Genomic DNA, 24,937 nt, shown 5'->3' with positions numbered 1-24,937 from the left:
CCTCCTTGGCTATGCTGAGAGTGTTTTGCTGCTGGGTTGTATTGTTACAGATTAAAGCCTCAGGACAGAGAGCAAAGCTAATATCTAATAACAATCAATGACTCAAGAAACTCCTTCCTGCCTATAAGACAGCACTGAATGAGACTCAAAAGAAACAAGCCCTCTACAATCGATCCTCAAACAAGGTAAAACTTCTACTGTCCTTTATATGATCTCTATGGATTAGGGTTTTGGAACAGCCCTTTCTGCCAAGAATGTGTCCAGCAGTGCTCTGTGTCCAGCAGCATATGCTAAAGCTGGGCTCATTGACACTCAGTTCCCTGGGAAGGCACATGGGGCCATGTATGCACACATCCAGATGTGAGGATGAGCAGGAAGGAGAGGTGGAAGGTCCTTGCCTGAACTGAGAAATACATGGGACAACCCCTGGGAGCAAGAAGGAGCAGCAGGGGGAAGAGCAGCTTGCCAGTACAGAAAGCATCCCTCATTTTAACAGCTGATTTTCCTGGATCTGCCTTGAATGGGGGTCATGCTTGAGGTTTGCATTCACAGCAGCAGAGATCTGCTTCACAGACCAGAGAGAAGAATCGCCCTCAGTGGGAAGTGGCTGGGAACCACCGCGAAGATGGAAATAGGAATGACAAAGTTTAATTGCTAACATTGCAGGAAAGGAGAAGTAATGGCTGTGTCTCAGCAGTGGAAATGAATTTAATGAATAACTCATAAAAGACTGCACTTGCCAGCAGTTGTCCAGGGAGCCATTGCCTGCATGGCTTCCATGGGACGCTTACGTCTGTCAGCAAAGTCATCAAATGAAGAATTTAGAAGAGGGACATTTACTGGCCTTCACCTTTGAGACTCTAGGGGCCAACAGGATTTGGTTCAAGGACTGTATCACTTTGCGCTTGCCCTCCATAAATCATCAGTTCAGGGCCAGTGACTTGCAGGCAAAATTTTGCCCCTTGGCAAATAAAATTTGATTTATTTTCATTCTTTTCCACAATTTTGCACCCAAACTGAAGAACCATTTGCCTGCTGTGACTATTAGAAATCTCATATATTGCAGGCTGCTTTGTAAAGATTTACTATTTGCAGGAAGGTGAGTACTTGCGTCCCTGTGTGCAGAGGATGGCAGTCTCTCAGCAAGGAGAGGAGGAAAGATCGTGAGTGAGCAGACCAAGCAAGATGAGAGAGCTAAATGGAAAGAGGTCTGAGCTGTGAGTTTCTGGCTGTACCTCATGTTTTGGAGAATAAGTCAGGAGACTAATCAACAATCACAAATTATTTGTTTTGTTTAATTTAAGTTGACATGAATCTGTCCAGTTCCGAGGCTCCCATGAAAATCCAAAAGCTTTATTTTCTAAGGGGAGGGCCTAAATAGAAGCTTCTAATTCTGAACCAGACACTGCTGCCCTGAATGATACAGAGCAGACTGCTTAATCACCCTCCAATCATGAAAAGTCTCTGAGTACCTCTGAGCTCTTGATTCCAATAGGGAAAGAGCCAGCAGAGCCACCTCTGAGGCAGCTTTTCCCAGACAATTCTGTCCAGGCAAAATGCATTGAAGAGCATTCAGGCTTTCCCAGGAGGTCTGGCAGGTCTCTGGGCTTGGGTGTGGAAATGGACCTGTTTGGGGTAAAGCCATTCTTGACTATCCTGATGTGATTAAAATGCTGACAGACAAGGTCAAGTGATAGGTCCTGGGTCCCAGCTAAACAGTAGGGAAGAAACACCTTTCAGGATGCAGGGAAATTTGTTAAATGAAGGATTCTAATTAGGAAGAGTTTTCTTGGTTTGAACAACATTTTCAGTCTCCACTTTAATACATGAAAAATCAATAGGCATTGAAAAATACAAGAACATTGAGAATTTTTTTCACTTTTGACAATGTTATAAAAATGATCGTACAACAAAAGCTTCTCTATAGCTTCTCAGTAGCTATGGGTGGACCTTGGTGTTTTCTATAGTCTTAACAACATATAATTTATGTCAGTTGTAACAAATGAAGAATTTTCTTTGAGCTGTCCCAGACTCCTTTTGTGAGAGAATCTTGATTCATGTTTCTGATTACTATATTCTTGTAATTCCAGGTTCATGAATATAGGTAGAGAGTATTTGCCAACCTACATCTGACCAGGAATTTATTAACTATTTCCAGTAGCTACTAACAACCATGAGGAGAAGAAGATCATAAATGCTGAAAACAGGTGGAGAACAAGACAATTATTGCTGCATCTGCATCATAGACACCAGTCCTGTTCTGAAGCAACACATCCACTTACTGGTATTTTTATGTGTGTTAGTAGTTATTTACAGTCCAGTTATTCAGTATTTCACCTGAAGCTCCTTCAGTATTGAATTCCACAGGCAAACTGTCTACATAAAAAGCTATTTATATACGTTGCAGATTTATGTACCTTTCACTTCCTTGCTCTTTTATTAACCAGAAGGTACAAAGACTCAAAAAAAATATGCTGAGAGTAAAATCAATGGAAACAGATCTCATTTCAAACTGGCCATTTTATAATTGCTGTGGCAAGAAAATGGCTGGATAAATGAGAACATGTTCCAACCCGCTAAAGTGACAAGACATATTATTCCTGGGGACAAGTGTTTACTCTAGTTGATCTGTTACTTTCAACTTCAGTGCTTGATTGGAGTCCTTGATAACTCATGTTCCGCTAAAATAAGTAGCCTGAAGTTAATAATTTTTCTTTCTGCTAATCTTTCTATCTAAAACAATACCAGGCACTTGGCATTTTCCATCACATTTTGCAATATCAGGTTGGAAAAGGATTAGGTCTGTACAGTGATACTATGAAAACACAGTAAAGACAACCTGAAGCAGAAATTAAATAAAAATGTCTTGGGAAATATAAAAATAGATTTCAGCAAGATAAGCAATGATAGTATTTTGGAGGATGAGTGGTTTCCTGAGTAAAGCATTAACCTTTCACCTTCAGGATATCAATAAGTAGTGGGATCCTATGACAAGGATGGATTTAAAAAACTTTGCTCCCTCCCCTTCTAGCCCAAATGGTTGCTACGTTGCAGATCCCTGAAATAAGAGGACTCCTCAAATGTAATGACCTGGAGATGCAACACCTTCTGGCAAAAAAACACCGGCCACTTCAGAGCAGGGTTGAAGGTGAATCATGTTATTATTGGCTTTAATTAGCACTTCCACAAGCTGCAGAGTTCTTTACCTGCAGCTGAATTGCACTTGGAAAGGTGTGAAAGCCCTATTGCCTTTGTAAACATCAAAGAGATTCATTTCTAATCTGATCTTTTTAACCAAGCCCTCCTACTGATCAGAAAAAGTGAGGGCAAACACCTCTGAAGAAAAAAAAAGAAGCGACTTTGGAATATGAGATTTATTATTTATTATTCTAGATTGATATGTATTTATTATTTAGTTTGTTAGTTCTCTGTGACTTAGGCCTATCCTCTTGCACCTAGCTCACAGTCGGTGCTATATAAATAAGTCATTATTGTTAATATTTGATAAGGGTAGCTGAAAGATCACTGTGAGCAATGATCAATGAGACTTCTTGATTCCTGATTCTGCTTTGGCTTCCACCACTTTTATACCACTGGAATTCCACCTGCTTCTTTGGGATTTCTCCTGCCTCATAGCAGAGAAGCAAGGTGAAGATCAAGACATTTCTGCCTAAATGGTCTGGGGAGCAAGTAATAAACACAGGCCTTGTAAACTCCTATGCATGTTGTATGATATGAAAATATAACTGATTAAAGGTTTGATCCTCAGCAAGTGAAAATGGAAGGAATTGCTTTGGTGTCAGCAGGGCAAATGCTGGTTTATGCCAGCGGAAGATCTTTCTAGAGGTTGTTGATGGATTCAGCTCTATAAAAATTACCTCCCAGGACACTCCTTTTCTAAGATGCTTTGTGCAGCCTATTGTGCAACCAGAACAGAACTGTTCGGCTGGCCAGTGTAATGAGCACCAGAAGTCTTTATTGCCCAAGCCCCGGGCAGGATGAACAGTTTTAAGACCTGAGCCAGCTAGGAGCTCCCATGGCACTTGCAGAGCCCTGGAGAACAGCAACCCAAGGTCTGTCCAGCAGTCAGCCATGCGGTGCTGCCTGCTGGCTGACACACGCCCTTATTTGGGAAAGCAAGGGAGAATTTTAAAGGGGGCTTTCAGCTCAAACAAGCCTCTCTGGCTGACAGCAGCATCCCAGAGCCACTCACAGATGAAGGTTAGCCAAATCCAACACAGTTTTGCCAGTTGTCCCCGCCACATCCTCCTATCTACCCTTAACCCTCCAGCATCCTATGTAGGTAGCAGTTCCTTTTGCCTAGATAGAAGATGCATGTGGCCCAATTTGTCCTTTCTCTTGTGACAGTTAGCCTGTACAAAGGGATTCATTATCTGGGACAAAAAGCCACACATCTCCAAACACGACTCTCTGTCAACATCCTTTTACGTATGAATTGGAGGGAGACTCTAGAATTTCCTTTAAGAGGAAGAGTAGGAGGCATCTACGGGGTTGTTTGGATCCCAGTTGAGCAGTCCATGACAAATGAAAGACTGTGCTGTGTCCTAATCCTTTTGTGCCTTAGTGCCTTTGAGCCTCATCTGCTTTTTATTCTGAACAAAGCCCGTATTTCTCATTTGTCTCCTCTATTTCAGGAGACATGCTCAGGGCCTTTCCGATTTGTAGCTTGTCCAAGGAGACTGGAGAGTTTCCCTGAAGAGAAGATCCTCTCTGCTTTCTTTCACTGCCCTCAGTATGGGGTGTATTTAATTAGAGATGGAGAAATTGTAAAAACATCTAACACAATATGGGCAAAAGGCCAAAAACACAGCTAGCAACAGAAGCTTTTCTGACATGTTCCTCTCAAGATATGTTCTGAAAAACAAATATTCCTGGCCTTTGAGGTCCAGCAGGACCCTTCTTGGGCAATTTTTGGAGGTCTTTCACTGCGATTGTTTTGAACACTGAGTATAAGATGACCAGCAAAGCAGAAGTAAAAAGAAGGAAAGAAGCTCTAATTCCTGCTAGGTCTGCTCCACCTGGCTGAAGACATTTTGATTAGGCTTTCATTAAGCCTCTCATTTTGAGGAGTATTAGCTTTGTCATCAAATAAAGATAAGAAACCTGAAAATGCAGGGGTTGCGCCTTCCTGATGCACACCAGAACCACACAGCGTAGAAAAGAGAACTAGTCCTCACTTCAGTGCAGTTATTCAGACTCCCTGTCATGTAAACTCCACCTTGTCATCCACTTTCACTGTTTCATTTAGGAAGTTGTCTATCTAACACCGACCCATATTGCTTACATTAACTCTTCTGGGCTGTTGAGAGCCCTGTGCAGATAATGGGAAGATGGAGTTGTCAGTTGTTCAGTAAAGAAGTCCTTTGCACTCAGAGGAGAAAATATGCTTTTGGGAGCTTAATTCTCTGAGCTGTTCACCCACTTTGCCTGAAGCAATTCCCCAGAGCCAGCAAAAAAATATTTTCCCTTTCCTACCCTACTTCCCCCCTTTTGTAGGTACACTGAGCCTGGGAATCCTCTGGGGTTTGTTCTATGCACACGCAAAATGCACCAGTCACCAAATACCACTCTCACTAAGCTAACAGGGATTTAAAATGGGAAGAGTCTTTATGTCTATAGGAAATATAATTTTTAGGTTTTAATTTTTTCTTTTGTCTTTTCTCTTCCCTCTTCTTTTTTCTGTTTTTCCTACGTTCCCCCGCCCCTGTCCCAGTTTCCAATGATCCTTGCACTTGATTGAATTCCTAGGACTGAAACCCTGACCTTACTGAGTTCACCAGGAGGAATTTCCACCTTCTTCTTTGACATAAAAGATTTCATACATGTCATTCATACAGCATTAGTCAAAGAAAGAATACAGCATATATGTTTTAGTGCCTGGCTCTGCTTCGGACATACCCTATCATCATTTCCTTGAATGTAATAATTTCACTGAAGGCAATAGGAGTTTTGCACGGATGTGAGTCCCTGTTGAATGGGTAAATACCAGCTATTTGTTCATAAGCTGTTGGACGTAAGAGAGGAAAGGCTCATTTTAGGGGAGAACAATGACATGACACATCCTGCTCTTGCTAGCCAGGCCATTGTATGCATTTTACATGATAAGGAGAGACCCTGTAAACCAGCAGGTCAAGGAAAGATGCCCTCTGTTTCCTCACTGTATAATAACACTATTCAAAGTGAAAGATCAGTGATGGGTGTCTTTGCATTTAAAACTCACTTTCAGAGATATCCATTATGCTGTATGAACGACATTACATTAAACAGCACATGCAAGCATTAAGCAGGTGTTTGCAGAACACCTCAGCAAGTAATGTGCACCACAAGCCTTCATCTCCTTTGTCGAAGCTGACAGCTATGGCTAAAAGAGTGGTGCATATTGTGCTGTCCATAGCTGCGCTCCTTCGAGTTACAGAATCAGACAGCATTAGAATGTGAACCCAAGTTGCAGATGCAGTAGGATGCGGTGACTGATAACTCCAAAGAGGGTCCATATGGCAGGAAGGCTGTACTTATAAATATTTCAAATGTCAATTCACAAGGCTACAATCATCCCAAGCTGTTTGCGTTATTCTGAATAATTGCTAGCAAACTATAACAAAATATTTGTCATACTAGAATAACACATATAAATTTAACTGCTATATACACCAAGCTTTTCTCCAGATAATATATTTTATTAGGTTAATAAAAACAACAGAGGCGGCATGGTTGCAGGGAATTTGTAAATAATTACCTATGAAAACCTCTTCATACATACCCTTCCTGCTGAAGAGATTGTAGAACTTCATGGCTTTTCCCCAATGAGGACAAGCTAGTGTGACAGCAAGCCAAGATCAAGGTAATCACGGCCTGCTAAGGCATTATTTAGTTTTATTTTTCTCCATTAGCATTTGCACATGTGCTTATTTGATTTTATTGGCTGTCATCAGTAATTACTAATGCACAGCTGTGTGGATGCAGTGACAGAATGCAGGGAATATGGTCCTTTCCACATGCCTTTGAAGCATGTTGGATGTTTTGTGCAGCTCTAAGCCCTGGTATGAGATGAGCCACACTGAGAAAGGAACAGTTCCCAAAAAGCAATTTCCACAATGGCACTAGAGGGGGTAAGCAGGATCAACTGGAGCTCCCCAAAAGGGTTTGCTGCTCTGCTGCTGATAATGGGCTTATTTTGTCCTCCCCAGTTATGGTGTGCTCATGGAAAGGTTAAGCAACTTGTGATTGATTTACATAATTTAATACCCCTTCCCCTCAGTTTGGAAATGAAAATAGAAGAGGATCTTTGGAGTCATATGACATCCATGGCATTTTGAAACAGACTTTAATCAGTTCTTACCTTTCAGCTGCTTATTATGACCTCTAAACTGCTGACACTTGTATAAAAATTTCAGTACTATTCCAGGAAAAGAAGTGACAGAATTGCACATACAGCCAGCAAAATTAAGACCCATTCATGTGATAATCCTACTTGCACAACCCTGTATATAATCCTAGTAATTCTGGGCAAAGAGGAAGGTATTTATATCTTGTCAAACTTCCAAGGCTATTTCCCTGTCTTCTGACAACTAAAGGGTCAAATAGTCATTGAATTACAAATGTGGAACAACATCTTACGGTAAGAAGAACTGATGTTCCTCACCCTGCCGAGGATAAAAAGGCCAGATGAAGCCTAAACTGTCCACAACTCTGAATACAGTTTAATATTTGTGCAACACCATGCCATGGCTTGCAAAGTTTTGCATATTGAGAATGGGACCTGCTCTTATCATCCCAGCCTCTCAGTTCTCTCCAGTTGTCCTTACATGTCTCAGCATGGCTTACCCCTAGATTCACAAGTGAGCCTGAACCGTAGCCCAAGGGAGAAGTAGAGGCACCATGCAGCACCATAGCCTTTCTCCATTCAAAACCTTAAAACATAGTCAGCAGACTTCTGTCATGTAGCCCAATGCCTCACGTGTGAGAACTGCAGGACCACGTGAGGTCAAAGACATACTCTTGGCAGGAAAAGTTTGTGCGGCGCAAGAAGTAACCAGCTGAGTAACTTCTGCCTCATAGCAAGCTAAAACTGCCATCCTAAGAAAAAGGGATCTGGTGCCAGACATAGGAGAGTGCAGAGGAACCTGGTGTGGCATGCTTAGCAAAGGGTAATGTGCGAGTAATCCCAGCCTGTTAGTTTTTCTAGTTAGTCAAAGCTCCTTTGTGCAATGTTTGGAGGGGATCAGAGGCTCTGCTAACAGAGTGTGCTGTTGCTTTTCCCATGATGTATGAGAGAGTTCACAGAATGAACAACGTATGTTTGGCTTCACCAAGGGACAGCAGAATGGCATTTAGAGTACCCAGAATATTTGGGAATGAACATTTAGGGGTGAACTTCTCAACCCTGGCCCGTGTCCTAAATTAAAGATAAAAACTGGAAGAAACTGTCCCCTGTGAAATGCCTGGCAGATAACACTGTGCTTTCAGTGGCAAGGACACTGAAGCACAGCAACAGATTGTCTGGCAAGATTGTGTAGTCTCCAGCATTGAATGTCTTTAAGGATAGATGAGACAAACAGCTATCAGGAATGACTGAAGTGCAATTCTCTCTGCCTTGAGGCAGGGGCATGCATTGGGTGAGATTTTCCAGTCCTATTCTTCTCTGCATCTATGATAAGAATTTGCAGAACTGGGGTCCAAGCCCAGAGCTGTTATTTCCACCAGCCAGTGGGAGCATCAGCCAGGATTTCAATGTTATACAACTTACTGCCAGACTATTAGCAGTGTCCAACCTACTGCCAGACTATTGGCATGTCCAGAGAAGGGCAATGAAGCTGGTGAAGGATCTAGAGAACAGGTCATACAAGGAGCGGTTGAGGCAGCTAGAGTCGTTTAGTCTGGAGAAGAGGAGGCTGAAGGGAGACCTTATTGCTCTCTACAACTACCTGAAAGGAGGTTGTAGCGAGGTGGGGGTCGGTCTCTTCTCCCAAGTAACAAGCAATAAGACAAGAGGAAATGTCCTCAAGTTGCACCAGGGGAGGTTTAGGTTGGATATTAGGAAAAACTTCTTCACTGAAAGGGTAGTCAGGCCCTGGAACAGGCTGCCCAGGGAAGTGGTTGAGTCCCCATCCCTGGAGGTATTTAAAAGACGGGTAGACGTGGTGCTTAGGGACATGGTTTAGTGGTGGACTTGGCAGCACTGGGTTAACAGTTGGACTTGATGATGTTAAGGGTCTTTTCCAACCTAAATGATTCCATGATTCTATGATTGTATTCTCACCACCTCAATACCATGGCTAGCATGCAACTGCTCATTCCATTACCACACTCCCACAACCCTGGTGTGACACTGTGGCAACAGGAGAGAATATTAAACAGAAAATGTGTATGGGGTATAGCCACTATGCAAACATCACAAATACACTGAAGGTGATAATAGCAGCAAAAATTACACCGTAGCAGCCTACAAAAGATGTCTTCACAAGCCTGCCTTGGCTCTAGTAATGAAAGCCGAATGATTGCCCACACAAACACTATCTAAAGTCATGAATCTTCTCACTCTACTTCCTTTCCCTTTTACTTGGATTAGGTTTTGCATCTCTTGGGTTGTTAAAATCTCACGTATCCATTTTGGATAAAATACCATTTAATCACTTAAGATTGTGATGGTGAACTTTTTTCTCTCTGAGTGTGAGATAGACTTTTCAGACATATTCAGGAAACTGCACTGTAATGCTTACCCTTTCCTTGTCCAGCGACAGTGCAGAAAAAGAATCATGGTGCTGAATAATTCACTTCAAAGCAAACATCACTGCTGAAGCAGAGCTGAGCTTGCATTGCTCAGATAGGTGTAGAGGAGAGCAGGGACCCCTATCTGCTTCTTGCAGGACAGATGGCAACATCTATTGCTGCACTTGGAAGCACTGATGTTCCCACCCCACCAGGCAGTCTGCCCCTCACACGAAGATCTGTTAATTAAGACCATCAAAGTTTCATTGACTTCACTGGCTTCTTTGACTGGGACACAATTTAAACTTTTGATATGAAAACTATTATTTCTGAAGGGATATTTACTTGAGTCTGAGATTGTGGGAACTGTAGAGTATTTTTACCATATTAGAGGAAAAAAATGGGTATACTAAAGCAACTCAAGGGTAAGAACAAGCTTTTTTTACTGGTGGACTTTTTGACTGACACTGTGTGTGCAGATGCCGGATAATAATAAGTCAAACATCATTTTCTCTTTAAATAGGTCAACCAATTCAAAACAGCTCCTCTAACGTATAATTTAAAGGGGTTGGAAGATTCCTCCCGATAACAACAAACAGTGGTATGCTTTACTGTAATAAACCATGTTGTTTCTACCAGGAGTCGATCATTCTTGCTCTCAAATTGAGAAACTTAAAATCTGCAGCCATTTACCTACTAAAGTGCAGTGAATGTTCATTCTCAGAGGCTAATGTATTATTAATACCATAGGAAAGACATCTTAATATATTTATAATCTGTACGTTTTTCCTAGAACATATGGGAAAGAATACAAATACTGTCCAGATCTTTAATCAATACTGATGATCATGACAGCCCTATACAACAGACCAGTCCTTACTGCTTTTAATCTGTACTGCTGAAGTATTCATAATTCTGTTTCACTCCCTAAATGCAGTGAAAAACTGAAGTCACAACCTGCAAGACAACCGTGATTTATTCTTTTGGGCTTCCAATGATGAGATCAGAGTCATTACAATCTAAGGCAAGGTGGGTGGCTAATAAATCTGTTACTGATTTATACATAGATTGTGGTGTTGCATTGCTAATTTGCAAAGAAAACAACCTGCAATAGTATGCAAAATGGCATGCTGTGGTTGTAGAAGGAATATGATCCTTAATAGGATTTAATTCTCGATAGTATGTGTATTGTCAAAGCTAAAAGCCTGTGCCGCACTGCCAGAAGCCAGGTAAGCACAGAAGAGCCAGTTAGGATGTTCAGACCACTTGTAGGAAAGGACTATGTGGGGAGCAGTAAACAAGAGAGGGACTTATCTATAGGGCTGTAGGCCCCAGCTCGTCTAGGAAAACAAGGTATACCAATAGAGATAAGGAAGTTATTATCTGCGAGAAAGACAAACAGGCAGCTCCTAGTTCAGAGAGAGGGAGGTAAAGAGGAAAAGAGACTCTATACCAGATAAAGAAGGAATGCGGCAGGTAACCTTGTGAGTTCATAGTTATTTTAAGGAACTGAACAACAAGGAATGGCAGGTTTTCAGGAGTGACAGATGTCATTGCACCCCTGAGGAAATAACAGGATAAGTAAAGCAAGTTCCTCTCTTTATCACTCTGTATTTTGAATTACCAAGATGGGATCTTAAACCTCCTTAGGGCTGGACGAGTTGTAGATAGGTGACCTGTGCTTGTAGCTGTAGAACTATGTGTATGTCTAGCTTGAACAGGAAGGTTTGCCACCAAGAGTGGTTTCACGGAATGTGCCTGAAATGGCTGTGCCTTCCCTTAGAACCATCAGACAACCTTGCTCCACCTGCACCGCAGCAGTGTGAATCTGGGCTGAAAGAAGAACTGGCACCTATGTCTTTCAGTTGGTCCCTTCTCTGAGAGGAACGCTTAAGACAGCAGTAATGTAATGAAGGCAGATTTTCAAGAGTCAAAAAGCCCAGAATCATGGAACTCCCCAAAGACCTCTCAGGCTCATCAGAATCTGGTCTTTAGGAAGGCGCAGGCAACTGAAAAAGATGATGTTCACTGGCATGTGTCCTGGCAGAATAATCCAAAATGATGTGGGTTCCAGATTGTCAGACTTGTCAACAACACTGTCATTCATGTCTGCTTGCAATGCATTCTCATGCAGACCAGCTTTGTGCCAGCACCTTGTGTAGGAGAGAAAAGGCTTCCTGTATGTGCCAGTGTATAGGAACATAAGCGTTATGGCATCTAGTCACTGGTGACCATCTTTGGGCTGTCCCAGTACTTTTATTCCAAGCTGGTTATGAAATAGCCTTTTAAAAGATATGCACGCACAATGGAGCTATATGTGTTAAAGATGTATTTCCTCAGCTGTATGCTCTCATGCCAGATGTTGAATCAGTTTTAGACCCACTCTGCACCCCAGACTCCCTGAAACTGCAGTTTCAGCAGTTTTAGCAGTGCATTTCTATGGGATTGCTGGTGTAAGGAGAGGCATTTATTTTCCAATAGCATAGGCCTTTCTGGCCTTGAATATGCATAACAAGCATTCTCAGACTGAAGGGTTTCTGAGGGGGGTCTGCAGAAAGAGAAGGGATGTCTCAGTGCCTTCCCCTGGGACTCTGCTGCAGCCTTGGGCAATGAAATATTTTTGTTCTACTTGCCTTAAGTCACAATAACCACAGCATTAAAGCATCACATTTGGGAAAGGCAAAAAGGTTATGGTTAAAATAATAGTGCTTTAAAAGAATAACTGGACACACACCTGTATTGAAACTCTCTGTGAGATTGTCCAACTCAAAATGAAATCAGGACTTTCAGACTTGCTCCCAGCTGGATGATCATCTGTATTACAAACATCACAGTGCTGGCTGGCGCTGTTCGGTGATGTCTCTTCAGGAGAGCTTTGAGCCTGAAAGTCAGTCAGGATTGGAATGTATAACATTTACAGTTGTCACAGGCACAAACATCAGAAATGCACAAACGCTCAACCCATACTGTGTAAGTCTGTTGAGCAGAAAGGTCATCTGCTAGCAGAGGTCTCATAGGTAAGGCTTCCCGGCAGCATGCATGGAGCTGCTCAGGGAGGACTGTAGTTTCCTCAGGCAACTGCGCTCCACACCTCTTGCATTGTGGAGGTCCCTCTTCTCTTTAGGCAAGGTCAGGCAGTCCACAGAGCTCCTGCTTGCTCAGAGCTGGCAGGGCTTGCAACCTGGATGTACCACTGTGGAAAAGCAATGAAGGGAGGATGACCTTGGAACAAATTTTTTAAGCAAACAAAAAGTCTTTGTGTTGCCAGCCTCGAGCATTTGCTCACCATTACTCGTCTTCCTGCCTTCTTTCAAACTATGAAATGGGCTTAAACATGACATTGAAATATACACACTGGTGGATTTTCTTTCATTTGCTCAGTTCTACTTTTTATTTGGGTGGTTACTGAGCTTTTATGGTTGGTGCACTGAAGCCTTGCCTTGTCCGAACCTCCCCCACTGGCCACACACAAGTAAAACCACAGTGGCTTTGGGCTGCAACTTAAAAGGAGGGAGAATTTCCAGTACTGCTTGAGAGGCAAGGATGTGGTTTGTCACTGAACTTTATGAGGTCACATTGCCCCTCGTTCCCATCACTGCCAAACCTTCCAGCTCCTGCCACCTTGCCCAGAAATGTCCTTCTTTTGACTTCTGTCTTTGCAGGGAAGGGCCCTTGCATTGCAGAAACTCCAAGATATCCCCTACAAAACTGTAAGAACCTGAGGGAGGATCAGTAGTTCTTTGCCAGGCACATCATGGAGGTGGCAGTTTTCAAGGATTACAGAAGATTGTTCAAAGCCATGGCAGAATTGAGAACAAAGTGTTATGGCTCTCCCCAGCCCTATTTCCTGCCTACTCAGTTATGCTGCCATTACGTTGCAGGGCCTGTAAATGCCCAGTTGCTGTAAGTAACCAGAAATGAAGACTTATTTTGACTTCAGCACAGCTTGAGTAGATCTCAGTGATATTGGACTTCCGTCAGTGTGCTTATCTCACTCAAATGAATCCAGCAGACATAACATCATATTTTGCCCAGTATTTAAAGTTCATGAGGCAATTTTCTTGAACTGCTCCCTGTATTGCATAGTGAGGAGAAAGCTGATCAGCTAAACATTCAATCAACAAGCAGTTTCTAATCATCTCTTCTGTAAGATAAAACAAATGCAGGCAAATAAACAAATCCTATCTCTAGCGAACAGCCAGAATAGCTGATTTATATGCTGGGACATTTCTTAGGAGCGTGGATATACTGAGAAGTAGTCTCCTTTCTTTAAGGCACAGAACCACTGAGAAATATACATGCATAGAAACAGCCAAAACATCTGAAATGTCTGAACTTCTCCCCAGCCCCACACTCCTTCCTATTATTTTTGAGGCCAGGGTATACCATTCCAGGCTGTGTTACATTTTGCAATATTCAGTCCAGACCACGTGTATAAGAGTTATTCTACTGCCCTGAAATGCAGTTCCCTACACATTGAACCCCACAGAAGATCTCCCTTTGGGGTGCACAAGGGCTTTTAGTCTCTGGGAAGACCTATACCAGAGCAGGCTGGCACATGGCAGTGGGTGAGAAGCACTGGTGCTGTGCACCACATTCTTCCTCTCAAAACTAGATGCATGAGTTGCACTGAGCGTGTCTGCTGTGTAAAACCATGCCAACATACCAAAAGCATTTCCAAGAATTTCAAACTTAAAAAAAAAAAAAATCCAGAGCAAGGATATATCCTGGTAGTGTCTCTACTGTTGATTAAAAAAAAATCCTGAACAAAATAAACCCCAGAAATCACAACAAAAAGCACTTATGCAAATGCCTATGTAGATTAGGAGCAGCCCTCAGGCTCTTGGCAAATTGCCAAAGCAGCCTTCAACATTCTGAAGTTTGGGTCCCCCAGTTCAAAAGCAATGCAAAACACTAATTTCCCCCCTCAGGCATCCCTTCCAGGGAGCAGAGGCTTTCTCTCAGTCCTGACTCTCATCCCAGAGTGGCAGTTCAGAGCATCTCCTCCCTATCCTCTGGGCCAAGCCCAGCTGAAGCCATAGTCCCCTGCCCCATGAGTGAATATCCCAGCTTTTTACAATACTTCCATATTTTTCATCATCAGCTTTTCCTCTTCACTTAAGAAATTCATCCCCCTGTGCTTTGAGTAGCAAATGCTGACAGTGCAGGGAAGGGCTATCTTGTCCAGGGCTGGCTTGAGATGCAGCCCTGGACATGATTCCCAGCTTCAGTGCTGGCTCCCAGTCTTCTCCTACCCTGTGTCAGACCCTCTCCAAAGACCCTTGGCTCCAAGTCAGCAAACCACTTAAAGGCAGGCTTAGCAAATGCTGATGTCTGTGGGATTAATCACGTGTCTGAAGTGTCAGTCAGCTGGGCTGATGTCTGTTTATAGAACACATATAAAAATTATACATGTTCCTTTTCTGGGTTAAGTAAAGGTGGCCCATCCACCTTGGCAATGGCCAGTAAATTAATGTCACAGATGGAAAATTTAGGCAATGCATCATGATCCAAGCCCAATACATCCCTACATACTATCATACCCTATCTATTGAGTCAGCCCTCAACTCAAGCTTTTATTTGCCACAGGCACCATGTTCACTTTGGGGTCCAGATCCCACTGCCTTAGAGAAAAAGAAGAAATCTGTTTATTAACAGTCAATCAATCAATACATCCAGAATTCATTAATACATTATGATCTTACCATAGTCTGTGCCTGACTTGTAAAAACGTGTACGATACCTACAGATGAAAACAGTGCCCAATTTGATAGATGAAGGGCAACTTTTTCCTGTCAGGAACCAGAGAGTCCTAGTTTTTTCAATAGTTCATAATTGCCTTCGTACCATTTTCCACGTGCACCCAACGGAAACCCCATGAATTTAATGATATTAGCATTCATTAATTCTTGGATTTGTTCTTTCAGATGTTGATATTTCTTGACCTTCTCCGCAGCCACATCTGTCAGAGATGTTGACTTGCTCTCATATCTGACTGTGGTATCCACCACCAGAGCTTGCCCTCCTTTAAGGAAGATGAGGGCTGGTTTATATAATTCATTGCGATCCTCTTGCTTGTCTGGACTGCACTCTCTGTAACTACCTACCTACTCATCTGTCCAGCACCAAGCAGAAAGGGCTTCTGAAGTAGAAAACATTAAATCTCGTAGGAAGCACATACTTTGATCCTGCCTGTAGGATTGATATAAAAAAGTGCGCATAATTAGAACTTGATCATATGTCTTTAACAGCTACATGTCAGACAGCCGTTGTTACTCTCATTTTGTTAGCAGCCTGCCTTGCTGTAAAAATAGAGGGGTTTTCTATCACTTCCTTTTATTTTTTCTCTTTGCAGTAAACGTAACTGTAAACAATTAATAATTCCAATTAGTGGGATTTTTTTAGTAACTCCGGCAGCTGTCTTTTCACAGGTTTTCCTAGGCTGCTGCAGGGGCCAATCAGATCATATAAATGTGCATATTAACAAAGGTTCATTAAGCGACTCTGTCTTTCTAAGCCTCTGGAAAAGAAGCAAAGCAGAGACAAGCCTTAGAAGTAAGTGCACTGTGTTCTTCGCTAAATTTGACATCGTACCGAAATCAGCAGCTTTTTAATAATCTACATTTAAGATGCAAATGTATCTATTCGATAGGGAAGTCTAATGTATGAATAAAGATTCTAAATTGTTTTATTACTTCTTGGTCGTTGTTGGCAAGAGGGAATTATCATGCTAACAGCCTTATTGAGGGAAAGCCATATGCCTGAAATGGAGACAATTGTGAAGTTACAAAGTTTAGTGAGATTAAGTTACATGGAGAAAGGTTCATTTAAAGTAGCGACTAATTAATGACCTCAGAGGTAACCCTACCAGCTACCACGCTGGTTAGAAAGGTGAATCCTATTAACAACCTCCTAAGTGCAGTTTCCAATTACTAATCTTTTCAGCAGCTTTATGGTGTAAGAGAAATGACTTCAGGCCCCTGATCCCATCACAGGGTCATCTCGTTTCACTTTCAGTCTGTGCTACAAAATGATTGTCCTCTGACAGCCAAGAGGCTATTTTAATATTGCCAGAGCTCAGCAAAACATTTACATTTGAAATGCAAGAAATGTAGGATGGCAGTTCAGCTCTCTTCCTCCTGTCATACAGGTTGCTAAAATTGTGGATTAATTACTCTTACACCATGGACTAACCAGGGAGTGAATGGCCTCAGACTGTCCTGGCTCTAGTATAAAGGAGGCAAGGTTGTGAGATACCAAACCTTTTATTAAAATAACAGACATAATTAGGAAAAGTGACAAAATTTTAGGCACACAAGCCTTTGGGAAAGATCAAAGAGCCTGAAAGTTTGCTCAGTTTTTCCAGCTATATAAAGATATATAAAGATACCTCTTTTCTCTATTAAATTTGCCTCTTTAGACCACTGTGGCTGCTGTTGCACTATTACTTGACTCTACTATAACAGAGTAAAGCTGTAAGGGGGCAGATAGGTAGAGAGAAATGGGCTATGGCCACGTGGCCTCTTGGTTGCTTGGTAATCTGAGACTGTGCCTTGTCTCACTAATTAGTGTGTAATAGCTGTGTACGCTGGCTCACTTTGGGATGTGTTATCAAAGGGGGAGAAAGAAGCGGGTTTAATTTAGCTATACAGAGGGACTGCATCTGTTTTCTCAGCCACTGAAGGATTATAATTGTTTCTAGATGACAGCAGGTCGCATGCGTATAGGCTTTTTAATTATAACTGAAATTTCTTTTCAACCTAGGGAAATAATTTAATTTCAACATTATTATTATTATTTTTTGGCTTCATTCTAACTCCCCCAACTCTTTTTGCTCTCTTACTTGCAACATAAATCTTTCCCCTTCCCACATAACTGACAGATTTTCTTTGTTCATATCTGTCACTGTTTTTTCTTTTGATTCATGCAACAATTACATAGTTCAGGTTTAAAGGTTATGAAAACTGTGTTTTGGCATTCAGCCTGTCTCATCTCTGGAAACATTAGACAAATACTCTTGTTTAAAATTCCCTCTATAGAAGGAAACATTGCCACCTAGGTCTCTGCCTGTATTTCCTTTTTTCTATCTCAGTACTTATCTGACCAGATCTTGCTTTACGCAACTCAAAATGCTCAAATCTCATGATAGTGCAGGGCTTAGTGTTATGCCATGACTTGAGATGTTCTTCTCTTTTCTGGATGTTGGTCATAACTCATCTGCTCAGTATAAATTTGTTTGCATGTCTTTGCACAGTAGAAGACGCCAAAATAAAAGTGACCCATTAGAAAGTGGGTGACATTAAGAAGGAGTACAAGATAAAGGGCCAAAATGACCCAAAGAAGGCTCAGGAAAACAAATGTTCTCTATGCTTGGGCACCAGGATAGCCAGACATAAGGTTGATGGTAGTCTATACCACTTTTGATATCTTCTCAGTCATCCTGTGGAAAGTCTTCTCCACCACCACCAAGAACAAGGAGTGGGCCAGCCAGCACAAACTGAAACCTGGACTGCCCTGGGTGGAGAAATGGGCAGTAAGGAGAGTATTCCTATAAATCCAACAACTTCTTGAAACAAACAGGCCAATAATCCTAGAAAATACAGGAGAGAAGTATACATAGGCAAAATCCCATATACCCTAGAGGTCTGTAAAACCTAAACAGACAGGTGGAAACCCACTATCATGCTTTTGCTGGCCAAGTTAGGCTTAAAAGAAAGGCCAGTGGAGATGACTGATTTGAGACTCTAATATTGGCCAAGAAGGTTATCAAGGATGTGCAAGAGATGAAAAGCAAGGGGTCCTGGTATTTCTTAATGAATCCTCAGGGGTGATCAAAGCTGATTATCCACAGCTGGTCAAAAGAAGGATTCCACAGAGCACTGAGGAAAGCTGTCCCACCCTGATTCCCAGCCCACAGGTCCTGAACAAGTGAGACGTTGCCAAGCAGGTGTCAGTCATGACTGGAAGAGGGTTTTGTGACTATCCTTATGGTAATTTACTGTCAGAAGGCCTAACACTTGCTAACATATCAGGGTAGAGCTGGTGACCCAGTGTCTCCTGCTTTTACTCAGTTGGGCAGCTGATCTGCAAGCTGCGGCCTGAATGGGATGGTTCATATGGCAGGAACAAAATCACACCACTGGCATTTCAAGACTTGCTCTAACCCTGTTAAGTAACTCCTGAGTTGCAATAAGCAACAACCTCAGTACAGCAGGGTCTGCTTGCAAACTCTGTGGTCTGGAAATGCAAGCTAAGAAGTGATGTGGATTTGACATCAAGAACTTTTAACACATTTAACAACTGTGAAGGCTGAAAACTAGGCACAAAATGCAAATGGTAAGCATGCCTCAGATGAGCCAGAGAATTGGTTAGGCATGTGGATGAATCCGTAGATGGGACTTTGAAACCAGACCTTATTTCTGAGCTAAGCTCTTGGCTGGAGGGGGTCGGGTGAGCCCTTAAACCTGCAAATACAGAATGCATTCCCTGTGCCAGAGGTCACATATATGCTAGACCACCCTCATCTCCTTGGATGATAGGATTTGAAAGGCAGCCAAGGAACAGATCTATCATCCAGTGCATGCAACAGCCTTTTGTACTCAAGAAGAAAAATCACAGGCCTGGATTGGCAACTTTTTTCCCTCTCTGGAGGTGAGGCACCACAAAGGCTTGCTCACCTCAGGGACAGGATGATCCATCAGGTTCCTGATTTCCCTTTCCAGAGCAAAGCATGAGAAACTATGACTGGAACCAGAGATAAGGAAAATGAGAGGCACTGACATTACTGCTAGCCCATCTCAGCTCCCACACTGCTCCAGCCACAAGGAGATGACAAAGATGCTCTCAAAAAGCAGAAGTTTGTTGTCCTCAAAAGTGGGTAATCTGAACAATGGGAGGAAAAACAATTTTCACCAGTGGGCAAAAACTACAGAATCAGGGATGCCAGGGAGAGTACTTCACAGCCTGTTCAGTCAGCAGTGATCGGATCAAGGAACCCCAAGGAATACTTGAGGTACAACTTTTTGTGATGCTGAAGGTCTAAGTAACTACATATATCCTCTCCAGTGTGTTGTTGCGTTGGAGCTAAGAGAATAAAAAGAAAAACTATAGGCATTAAACACTCAAGAGACTGCCTACCACAGCCCTGGGATCCTCCCAAAAGTACAGTGTACATCATGGGGGAGAACAGAGGAGGCAGTAATGGATGATGCATCTTGAAACCCACTTCAGAAGTGAGAGCAATGAGCCATTTTCTTAAAGATAGTTGACAGGACATTCTGTTATAAGTGAATATTATCTGTACTTCTTGTGGTGACCTTAGGGAAAGATAAAACCAAGACTCGACAGCACAAATTGAAGACATAACATCCATTTAACCATTATACATTTTAATTTCCTAATTAAGGCAAATGTTGCATGGCACACAGTCCTGCTGACACTTGGTAGCCAGAGAATAACAACGAGTGGCCTGTCTCCGATGCTCAGTCTGCAAAGGCCAAGGTGGAAAGGTGACCATCAGGACCCTGGACTAGATTTATAGGAGAAAGTAATTAGTGAGTCAAGGGACTGATACTTTGTTTTGTCTGCTAAGCATCATTAGTGTTTTCTCTGGCCTTCATGATGCATAGGAACTGGCAGAAGCATGACAGGTGGTGGTACACACAAGCTAGTTTTTCAGATAACTTTCTTGAAGGTAGGATGGATGAGTATAGCGTTGTCTAGAAGCAGGAAAAAGAGGCAAGGAGGCTGAGGTAGGGATTTACAGTGAATACAAAGTGACAGCATTTTCTAAGTCTGTAGCTGTTTGGCTACGTAAGGCAAGCTAAGGGAAAGCTGGATGAGGGCTTTGAAATTTAAAGCAGTGCCCTTTGGATGTACATCTAGCCTAGAGCAGCTGGCTAAAACACAGACATGTAATCTGGGAAACTGCCTAGTTGGATTTTGCCAGACAATTTAGTGGAGATTTCAGACAGTTGCATATATATGTCTACAGTGAATGGTCAAAATGGGTCTTTGAAAATATAGACTTGAATCTTAAACACTGGTAAAAGCAAAAAGAGAAAAAAATCTTGCTATTCCACTAGGTGTTGCGCTCTATGGAAAGTGCTCATGTAGTTTTTGGGTATGAGGGTGGGACAAACTGGGACATGCCCTCCTACTCTGACCACTGATGATACATAGCATAAGCTGCTGTTTTAAACACATAGTAAATAAGAAAAAGTAACTGAAAGCTAGTTCAGAAAATGCTTCCTCTGGGATCATCCACATTGTTGCCATCAGTTAAGGAAAAAATATAAATTTTGGAAACCTAGAGCAGTAGCATGAATCAAGTAATGTAAATAGTGCGTGTGAGCACACATCTCGCTGGCTGACAAATCCATGTCATGTGGAGAAGTGCATGCCCAAAATAACAAAAATCTGCCAACTATTCTACCTTAGTAGTTCTGGGTGGGAGGGCCTGGTAATCAGACAGCAGTTAGCGTGCATTGGCTCACATATAGTACTACCTCAAAACAACAGACTTGCACTTTTCCATCATCAGCCTGCTTTACTCTCTAACAAGAATGAGATGTCTCTGATCATGTAAAATCTTTTACAATGTATTCTGTACTGATTGTGTAATTAAATGTTTATTTGTGAATATGGAACTGGAAGGGAAAATGTCAACATCCATAATGAATTTTACTATACCATCTGCAAAGCAGGTCAAAGAATAGGAAAAAAAAAATTAAGTCGTCCTTCTGCAAGACAAAAATGAATGCTTTCTCTGAGCGTTATTTTCGAGGTAGGATGTTATGGTGGCTTGAGCAGGAGAAAATGCAGTAGTACACTATCTCTTTAGGAGAAGAGCAGACTGGAAGTACTGCCTGGGATTTTAAACAGAAGTAAAAGGGAATGAAAATGGTCAAGTTCTGGGGACAGAAATATCCACAAGCACCAGTAACATCACCATGGCCTAGTAAAAAAACACTTGCTGAAGAGATTCAGGTATGTCTGGATTTTCCTTTGTTGTTTATTGATCTCCAGTAAATCAGCATTTGCCTTTGTATCCCCTGATTCTTCAGGCTTTAGGATCCTGGTGATCCTGCGTCACAGACATTGAGATTTTACAAATCATTGTTATTTAATTAAGACAGTTGCCTTAAATTAGTTGGTGCCCATTGTGTAACTGATAAAGTATTAGAATGAAAATATTGAGCATCTGAGAATAGCCATCCATTTGACTGGTCCAGCAGGAGCAAACAATGCGTTCTCTAAGAGGAAAGTTAAATTACAGGATGCTACCATTTCTGTTTGAAATAACACACCAGATATTTCTGTGAATAGTTGCTCATGAGCAGCTAATTATTTCTATTCAGTACTCAAAACTAAACATACAAGAAGTTTTTCTTAGACATTGTTAGCATCTGAATTTTTGTTTGAAGATTTTTTTAAATTTATTTTTGTGTTGAAGAAGGATAAAGCACTGGAGCAGGTCTGTAGACAGAGACACAGACCAACATTCCGAACAATCAGCTGAATAAGTGTTAACATTGCAGTCAAGTATTTGGATGGAACATGCCTTTGGGATCCTACTCTGTCCTGTTGTGTGTCATACACGAACACATCAGGAAAAGCCTTATCAATTTTACATAGGATTGAAGTCAGCTTTTCTTTCTCCCTGTTCTTTCCCTTATGATTCCCTGCAAAATGTCCCTACTTCCTCATTTGCCCTCAGATTTTCCTTCTTTTTTCTGTACTGCGTGGACATCACCATGAGTAAAGAATACAGATCTCTTTTCTCTGAATTTCTAAGCTTTCTCCCCCCGTAGTCTCCAGCTCTGAACCGAAAAAAAACTGTAGGGAAATTCTGCTCAGCCATTACAGCCATGATAACAATGCTCCATTACTCTGTAGAGCTGCCTGTGCATTTACCTAGCAGATAAAAGAAGGGGCTATGCTCAGGGCAGATGGGGTCTTCAAATACTTAGCTTCCAAACTCTAACGAGTCTTTTATGAGCACATATTGATGGAACTAAAAAATCAATAATCACCAGGTAAATAAAAGGTGTGCTCTTGACACTGGAGGATCCAACCTAATTTTCAAGTGTCTCTTCCTGCCTGTAATGGTATAGCAGTTTGCCAGTGGAACAGATGTAAATTTTTTTTTATTCACAGGCAAAATTAAAGTGTATTTTTCTCTTTCCCTTTGTTCTCAGAAATGTAAGAACTATTTTTAGCTAAAGATTTCTCCAAAAAAAACAGCCTAAGGGAACTTCTGGCAAGAGAAATTGCATCCTGAACTTATTTGCTCTGAAAGCTTAAAAAAAAGGTCTTTTAATGGAATTTGTCAGGCAGCCTCAACTATAGGCAGTGATAACCCAAGCACACAGCAAGCACCTGAAGTTCATTTTCTTCGGTTATCATCTAATACACACTTAATATGCACTGTTTTGGTGTCCTGCGCCTCAGCAAAGTAATTGCTTAAGTGTTCAAGCATAATTGATATGGGAATTAAGGTACAGAGTTGGATCTGGGTTCAATTCTATTTACAAAAGTAACTTCCCACCCCACCTTTATTCATTTGGTAAAGTCACTTAATGCAACGATTAGTGTTCCCTTAGGGGTCTGTGGAAAATCATCATTCCTTTCCTCCTTGTTACCTGTTCAGAGTGTAAAGTCTCTGGGAAATGAATAGCCATATGCTGCTTCCTTATAATGCAAAGAATAGTGGAGTCACCAGCTGTTGAAGGAATGTAGATAAACAAAACCACCTTAACTGGGTTCAAAAATTAAGAATTCACTAACTTTATGAGCAGTAACATTTATCCAGGTTGGCTCCTACCTTTGAATTGTAAATAGATTTTGACTGTTACCTTCAAAGATCATTATGACCCAATTACAACAGAACAGAAAAATGAGGTATATTGTATCACTATTTCTTTTTGATTGGAAAATAGTCATGTATTTGCTGATTGTAGTGGCACTGTTATTAGTGTAGATGAGAGAAATGTATTCAGCAATGACATCATGTACCCACAAAATCAGAAATATCCCAGGGGAACTGTGCAGTGTATGCAACTATGCAAGGTTTTACTGAGCCGTCGTTGATTGCAATGCTGTTCTCTGTTACCTGGATAAGCTGGGATACAATTGAAAGCAATGGAAATATCTCCACCATAGTTGCCAAGTCATTCCAATGAAACAGCAGGGCAGGAGAACAGAGGGTTTTCTACCTTATCTGTTAGTTATTTCCAAGGTACCTTTTGGGCCAGACCCAACATGTAGAGAACAGATAGCAGTTATAAGCTGAAGGTCACTTAGAGAGGTGGGTAGAAAAGAAAACCTGGTTGCTATATGACTAGCGTCCATACATCTAGAAGCAATTCTAGAGAAGGGAGAGGTTTAAAACTGCTCTTTGAGAAAAAAAAGTGAAAACTTGAAACTCTCCCCTGGGCAGAATTTTATTTAGTATATAATCCTGCTCTAGGTTCACTTAAGTTCAATTAAAAATAACATCCTCAGAGGCAAACTTAAATGATAAGAGAATCATCACAGGAGGATAAAACCCTTCTTTCCCACTAGTGGCTGTTGTAAATCAAGGTTCTGCTATCCAGTGGGAAATGCTTTCACTCCAATATTTTTTCACACCTTTGTCAAAACAAAACCTAAACAAAACCACAATACCTGCAAAGCTGAAATGCAGGATTCCTGCACTTATTTTCATCTGCTTTATTATCTTCCTGTTTGCTCTTTGCATGATGTCATCATCTGCACTACATAACACAATTTGAATTGAAACAAAGATGAGCTTTGTGATGATAAATGGAATGTTTCAGTCTATCAAAATACCTTTATTACTTGATAGAGAAATGCTTGATTCTTCCACCTGAAGCTATATCTTCAAAAGCCACACATATTCTGCTGCTAAAGTAGACCCTCAGAGTATTTTTTACTGGCTGTACTTTTTATCTAAAGATATGCATGGATGATTAATCTGAAGGAAAAATTTCTAAGTTAGACAACTATGTCTGGACATTTAAAAAGTATCTTTTAGCAAAACAGAATGAAGCTAGTTAGGTTGCCCCTCGCTTGAGGATTGAATGCTGTTGATTACTTCTGCATGGCCTTTGCACATTTTTCTTATACTTCTTTCTTCTTTTTAGTTACTTTCTTCATGATCAAGTTTTAGCTACAAAAGGCCGTCCTGTCTAAAAAATCAGTGTTG

Source organism: Platalea leucorodia (assembly GCF_965183815.1).
Source record: "Platalea leucorodia genome assembly, chromosome: 7".
NCBI classification, from domain to species: domain Eukaryota; kingdom Metazoa; phylum Chordata; class Aves; order Pelecaniformes; family Threskiornithidae; genus Platalea; species Platalea leucorodia.
Note: the sequence above shows the minus strand (reverse complement) of the source record.